Raw genomic sequence first — 7868 nt, forward strand, 5'->3', positions numbered from 1 at the left:
GAAGGGAGAGAAAGCGAGAGAGATAGAGAACATATATATTGACTCATTCTGCAATGCATTGAATGTCCAGGAATGACACTGCATTACAGATCACATGTGATGTCACTCATGTGCTGTTTTCAGGATTCAGCCTGTGAGAAGGGGTTGGACCCATCCGCCCACCTTTAGCCTTCTTGTAGGCTTCATGATTCTGCAATAAGTTGTGAATCCAGGAATTGCATTGCATGACAGGTCCCATTTGAATTGCACTCACGTGCTGCACAGGTCAGTGGGTGAGAAGGGGTGGGCCCCACACGCCCAGTCTTTGGATGGGTTTGAGTGGTCAGCATGATACTGCATTGAATTGTAAGCCCAGTAATCACATTGCATTACAAATCACGCTTGGTTGCACTCACGTGCTGCACAGTTCAGGTTGTGGGAAGGGTGGGCCCACCGGGTCCCACCCACACTTTGCATGGGCTAGGTTGGTCAATATGATTCTGCAATGGATTGTACGTCCAGGAATAGCATTGTATCACAGGCCACATTTGAGTGCACCCACGTGCTGTATTCACATCTCAGTGTACCGGAAGGGGCGTGGCCCACCCACTCACCCGTTGCTCTGGGAAGCAGGATTCTGTACAGCCCTGTAAATCCAGGAATTACATTGCATTACAGGTCCATTTGATTGCACTCACGTGCTGCACAGGTCAGTATGTGAGAAGAGATTGGACCAGCTCCCACCCATTCACCCACCCACTCACCCACCATTTGGATGGGCTAGGTTGGTCAGTATGATGCTGCAATGGATTGTTCGTCCAGGAATAGCATTGTATCACAGGCCACATTTGAGTGCACCCACGTGCTGTATTCACATCTCAGTGTACCGGAAGGGGCGTGGGCCCACATGCTGTATTCACATCTCAGTGTACCGGAAGGGGCGTGGCCCACCACCCACCCTTTGCTCTGGGAAGAATGATTCTGTACAGCCCTGTAAGTCCAGGAATTACATTGCACCACAGGTCCCATTTGAGGGCCCTCACGTGCTGCACATTTGAGTATTTAAGAAGAGGTGGGACCCCCCACCCACACTGCATGGGCTGGACTGGTGAGTATGATTCTAAAATGAGTTACAGATCACACTTGAATGCACTCACAATGTTGGGAAGGAGTTGGGCGCATATAATCCAAGGGGGGGTGGAGGTCATGATGCAATGGCTGCATGAATTAAGACCCCTCCCTGGTGATTGATTGAACATTGAATCAGAGGCAGTCACCTCGCCTGACCAGCCTCGCCAAGCAGGGAATGGGTGCCCTGACATTCAGAATATTCATTCTAAATCTGTATGAAAACTCACTTTCATGAACATTATTTTCACCATATCATGAAAAACGTTGTTTGTCAGGGGTGGAGATTCAAAACGTTGAAATATGTACACCCATGTATCATGTTGGCAGCACCGCCTCCTGCTCTCATGTGACCCAAGCAAAAAAGGCGATGTGAGTTATTAAAGGTAATAAGATAAAAAAATAAAAACCTTACTCATGGGGTCCACCGTCGTACCGTAACTTATGGGTTCTGCTCACTCTCGAGCGCCAAGAGGCCGCCTAGACCACGGAACTGAATATCATTCACAGGGTTGTGTAACGTGACAACGCAAGCCATTACCCTGCAAGCCGTTGCAATGCAGATCTTTACCCCGACTTGCTGTTGGGGGCGCGCTGGACTTAGGAATAGTATAATTTACTATTCCAACCCCAGTGTGTGCAACAGTTTGAAAAGTGTTGGAGTTAAATCCAACACCTTCTACCCCCTGCTACACACCTTTCGCGATGCAGACGCATGCGGGTAATGGCATGCGTTGTAACACTTGCGGTGTAACGGCTGTTTCTCACCACGGGTCCCTGAATGGCATGAGTTGCTCTTACAGAGTGACTGTACTGTTTTGGTTCAGTCGAATGCTCCTGTAGGGTCACTCCTGGGTCGAAACATGTTGACCTCGCATAGGGAGTATTTTTTCCAAACTCCCTGTCACTTCTCGCTTTTTTAACCATATCCATTGGGGGCGCCAGATTAAAACTGATATTCAGCCCACCAGGAGATAGTTTTACTCACAGGACCCTTTATGTATACACGTGATAGCACTCCGCCCCTCACTCAAACATACCACTCATCTAACTCAAAACACCTCGACTCCTCTCCATTCTAGAGTCGTAGCCCACTCCAGGCACCCTTCGGTGCAGGTGTGAGGAGGGAACCCATTGATGAAACATGTCACCTTCGGGGGAGTGAGGGTTCTTGTCCTAAAGAAAGCATTCTCCAATGGACACCTGTAACTTTCCCCCTTTCCCTTTGTGTACCTGACGTACTTTGTGCCTGCGTCATTCCGCCAGGGAGTCGTACGTGCCTGGCTAGGTTTCTTTCTCCCAGTGGACCCCCTGTGCATATTGTGATTTGACGATTGTTTCATGCACTCTGATCTGACTCGCCCTCCTCCTTCGGATGACCAGCATGGGCTTGCATTAGCATCCTGCTGCTCTTCCTTTACACAGGTAGCAGCTGTTGTGTTTACATTCCTCGTCTGAGGTTACGCCGCCCGTGCCTGCCGCTCCCACACCGCGGTGAGTGCAGCCGCACTCTTCAGCGCCACAACCAGGCTAGCAGTCCCGCGTCCTGATACTTGGACAGCTAGCCGAGATATTGTGTACATTTGTGGTCCTTTAAGACCACTCAATGTGACCTGGATGGGCTCTCTGGTTTGATGACATTCGTGGGGCTGGAGTGGGTGGTTCTTGTGGGTCGTAAGGGCTATTGCCAGTTCTGTGGTTCTCTCACAGGATCTGAGAGGTCATTACTGAACCTGGGATAGGCTAGAAGAGTCTGGGAGGGCTCTGCTAGGTGTGTTGTAGGCTAGCAGAGTCTGGGAGGGCTCTGCTAGGTGTGTCGTAGGCTAACAGAGTCTGGGAGGGCTCTGCTAGGTGTGTCGTAGGCTAACAGAGTCTGGGAGGGCTCTGCTAGGTGTGTCGTAGGCTAACAGAGTCTGGGAGGGCTCTGCTAGGTGTGTCGTAGGCTAACAGAGTCTGGGAGGGCTCTGCTAGGTGTGTCGTAGGCTAGCAGAGTCTGGGAGGGCTCTGCTAGGTGTGTCGTAGGCTAACAGAGTCTGGGAGGGCTCTGCTAGGTGTGTCGTAGGCTAACAGAGTCTGGGAGGGCTCTGCTAGGTGTGTCGTAGGCTAGCAGAGGCTAGGTGTGTCGTAGGCTAGCAGAGTCTGGGAGGGCTCTGCTAGGTGTGTCGTAGGCTAGCAGAGTCTGGGAGGGCTCTGCTAGGTGTGTCGTAGGCTAGCAGAGTCTGGGAGGGCTCTGCTAGATGTTGTACTGACGGAGCCACCCGGCCCGTCCAGACACGCACGCACGCACGCACACACACAGCCTGGGGGCGGGTCAGCCCTCAGGTGTAAATAAATGGGCGCGAGACCGTTCATGGTCTTCGGCCCCTAACCGAGAGCAAGTGTCTGTGTGTATCATTGTCGCACAGTGTGTAGGTAGGCCCCACTTTGTGGCATAGGTTTCCACTGCCCTTGTCAGGCATTACACTGGCGACGAGGCGGGTACATTGCCCACGCCTCGCCCCCGCGGACCCGCCTGCCGTGTCCCGCGGCGCAGTCGGTGCCGCGCTCGCGCCACCTGCGCTAGAGACGCGGCCTATACCGAGTTCCTTCACGGGTGTCGCCCGCTGTACTGCTCGGCCCCAGCTTCTCCCTGCAGCTGCGAGGTGATTTGCGCGCCTGTCGCGGCGCTTCAGGTGAGACCAGGGGGAGCCGTTGTGTCTGCTTCTTCACCCGCACCCCATCACCTTCACTGCGGCCTAGCGCTGCCCTCACCGCTACCCAGCGCTCCAACACTTCTGCGCGTGGGAGGAGTCCGCGGCGGTGAAGCGGCAGCTCTCGGGGGGGAGTAGATCGGCCCCCACTGCACCCGCGAGTGCTCTCGCTTCTCGCGGACGAGAGAGGAAAAGACCCGACATAAGCTCACACATCTCGCGGAGTAGCCAGCGGGATCGTTTCGAAGAGGGAAACGCCCCCAACGTCCTGCACGCCAGCCATCTAGGTCCGAGGGGTCCAACAAGGACATTCTGCCCCGCAGTCAACTTGGCTCCAGCCCCAAGAAAGGCGGGAAGGCCCTCCAGTCGTCTGCCGCGGCCTGTTACCACATGACCCAGCAACACTCCTGCGCCTGCAAATCTACCACGTGCCACTACACTGCCAGACATGAGCCTGCCGGCAACTGGTGGGGCTGTGGCCTCCGGCACAATCCAGCGGGTCCCTACTCCACCACCTCCGCCTCCACCCAATGCCGGTCAGGCGCAGGCTAGACTACCGGCCCCGGTCCCCGCCACCAACGCTGCGCCTACCGCGACAGGTCACGCCATGGCGCCACCGCTCCCGCCATTCAGCGAACTGTCCGACCCTGCCACAGCTGCAGCGCGGTGGCGCCTTTGGCTCGAACGGCTAGAGCACTACTTCGTGGGCGTCAGAGAGACCGACGACAAAGTCAAACGCTCGCTCCTCATGTGCTTTGGAGGTGACGAGCTCTACGAGCTGTTCGAAACCTTGCCGGACAGAGGCGGCGACGGCGACTACACGGCAGCCATCACGGCTCTCAACCGCCATTTTGACCCCCGTGTCAACCCAGACTATGAGTGGTTCAAGCTGCGCCAGGCCCGACAAGAGGAGGGCGAATCTATTGACGTCTTCTACGCGAGGCTGCGAAAGCTCACAACTGCGTGTGAGCTGCCAGACAGAACACTTGAAATCAGGGCCCAGCTCATCCAAGGGTGTAGGTCGGTTCAGCTGCGACGCCTCATCCTGAGACAACCACGAATCAGCCTGGACGAGATCATCGTGCTGGCGAGATCGCATGAGCTATCCAATGCAAGAGCGGATGCGATGCAGGCCGCACTAGAAAGGCCTACTGCACCAGCCAAGCACTTGTCTATTAAAGAGGAACACGTAGACGTACTCCGAAGAAGACCACCTCCCTCGACACAGAGATACCAGTCCTCAGCGTCCACTTCGCGCTCTGCCTGCGGCAACTGTGGGTTGGATCATCCCCCAACGGTCGATGCTTCGCCCGTGGAAAGTCGTGCTCCAACTGCGGCAAGCGAAATCATTTTGCGAAGGTATGTCGCAGCAGCGGCGGCCGCCGGGCAGGCCAAGGAGGGAGGAATGCCTCGCAAGGAATACGGCAACTTTCTCTTGGAGATCCCGAACCAGAGGGCGACGCGCATCAAACGGCGTTCCGCCTGGATGATGACGACGACGACAATGTCTTCTTTGTCTCTTTCGTTGGCCGGGATGGATCCAGGAGGAGGCCGCTACCGATGTGTGAGGTCCAGATTGGGGGCTCTCCAGTTCCAGCACTGATCGACACTGGTGCATCGGTGAATGTCATGGACAGTACACAATACGAACTGCTACTTCCCCGCCCACCGCTCATGCCCTTGAAAGCCAGGATACACACATACGACAGTGACGACCCCCTGCCTCTGCGCGGTGTGATCGAAGTGATGATGTCCTGCAATGACCAGAAGGTGAACACAAGGTTCCACGTGACCGGTGGCAAGCGAGGCACGCTGCTCAGCTGCCACACAGCTGAAGACCTCCAGCTAGTATTTTTCGCCAACCAAGTACATGAAGACACGCCGACTCCCTGCTGTGGGAATTCCCAACACTATTCCAAGGCCTGGGCCGTCTTCGAGGAAAAACATTCAAGCTACATATTGACCACACAGTCCGGTCAACAGCACTGCGGCATCGGAGAGTGCCGTTTCACCTGCGGCTGCAGGTGAAGGAGGAGCTGAAGTAGCTCGAAGAGCTCGGGGTGATTGAAAAAGTGTCAGGCCCCACCCCATGGGTGTCGCCCCTCGTCGTAGCACCCAAACCCAAACAGCCAGGCGCTATAAGACTGTGCATGGACATGCGCCTCCCGAATAAGGCAGTCAAAAGGGAGCGCCATCTCACACCCACCATGGACGACATAGTGGCAGACTTACATGGAGCTAAATGGTTCTCCAAGTTGGATCTCAACGCAGACTATCACCAGCTGGAGCTCCACCCGACAGCCGGAACATCACAATGTTTTCGACTCATGTCGGCCTCCGCCGATACAAGCGCCTAAGCTTCGGTGTATCCTCGTCCGCCGAGGTTTTCCAGAATGCAATCAAGGAAACGCTCTCGGGGCTGCCTGGTGTTATTAATCTGAGCGATGACATCTTAGTCTTTTCCAAGACCCTTGAGGAGCACCTCGGGCACCTGAGGGCTACACTCCAGCGCCTAGCGGAACACGGACTAACACTGCACTGAGAAAAATGCTCATTCTACAACGAGTCAGTCGAATTCTTTGGCTACATCATTTCTCGCGAAGGACTCAAAGTAGACCCGAAGAAAGCGGAGGCCATCCGGTCAGCACCCAAGCCAGCATCAGCAACCGAAGTCCGCAGCTTCCTAGGGATGGCCACTTACTGTGGTCGCTTCATCCCCAACCTGGCGTCCCTGTCGGAACCACTACGCGCACTCACCAAGTCAGGACAACCGTAGATTTTGGTCCGCGAAAGAGGACGACGCTTTCCGTGCTGTGAAGGAAGCTCTGATAGGCGATCAAGTGATGGCGTACTTCAGGCCTCATCGACAAACAGAGTTAGTCGTGGATGCCAGCCCTGTTGGGCTAGGGTCTGTATTGATGCAGAAAACGGAAAACCACGAATGGGTGCCTACGGCATACGCCAGTCGGGCGTTGACAGCGACCGAAATGCGCTACGCGCAGATTGAGAGGGAGGCCCTCGCCATAAAGTGGGCATGTCAAAATTTCCATCTGTAACTTTACAGCCACAAATTCACAGTTGTGACGGATCACAAGCCGCTAGTCCCGCTGTTCGCAGGAACGGCCAGGTTGGCACCACCCTGAATCGAATGGTGGGCTGTCCAGCTCCAGACTTACAGATTTGAGGTGATCTTCCGCCCCGGCGCAGACAATCCCGCGGATTTCCTCTCGCGGCATCCGAGACACGTGTCCAGCATGTCGGAACAAGAGGACCTGGAAGAGGTCGAAGAGTTTGTCAGAGTACTGTCACAAGACGCCTGCCCCAAAGCCTTCACACTGGCAGAAATCGGTGCGGCCACGGACTTAGATGAGTGCCTATGCCGAGTCAAGCAAACCTTAAGCAGTCACAGTTGGAAGCATTTTCTAGATGGAGCCGGCGCCCTCACGACGGAGGAACAGACGTTTTGCCAACAAATGTGGCGAGCTCAAAGCGAACTCAGCACTGGGCCCCACGGAGTGGTTCTGCGAGGTACCTCCATCGTCATTCCCTCGAGCCTGCAGCGGGAAGTGGTGCGCCTCGCCCATCAAGGACATCAAGGCGTGGCCAAGACCAAAGCCCGTTTGCGGGGAAGAGTATGGTTCCCAGGCATGGACGGGTCGGTGGAGGAGGCTATACGAAACTGTCACTCCTGCATCATCACGAGTCAGGAACCCGCACCGCACCCAGTCATCACGGAGGATGCCTGCAACACTCCCTGGTCCAAGATAAGCATTACTTCGGGTCATTCCCGGACGGTCGGCAGACCCTGGTATTGATTGACACATGTTCCCGATTTCCGGTCGTAGAAGTGGTGCCCTCCACCGCCTTCAGCCACGTCAAACCGGCGCTGGATCGAACATTTGCCATGCTAGGGTTACCAGATGAGGTCAGGTCGGACAATGGACCGCCGTTCCAGGGAGCAGAGTTCAGGACCTATCTAAACAGAAGAGGCATACACCACCGGAAAATCACACCGCAATGGCCTCAGGCCAATGGAGAGGTCGAGATGTTTATGAGGACAATGAATCGAGC

This window comes from Lissotriton vulgaris, chromosome 11, assembly GCF_964263255.1.
Source record: "Lissotriton vulgaris chromosome 11, aLisVul1.2, whole genome shotgun sequence".
Taxonomy (NCBI): Eukaryota; Metazoa; Chordata; class Amphibia; order Caudata; family Salamandridae; genus Lissotriton; species Lissotriton vulgaris.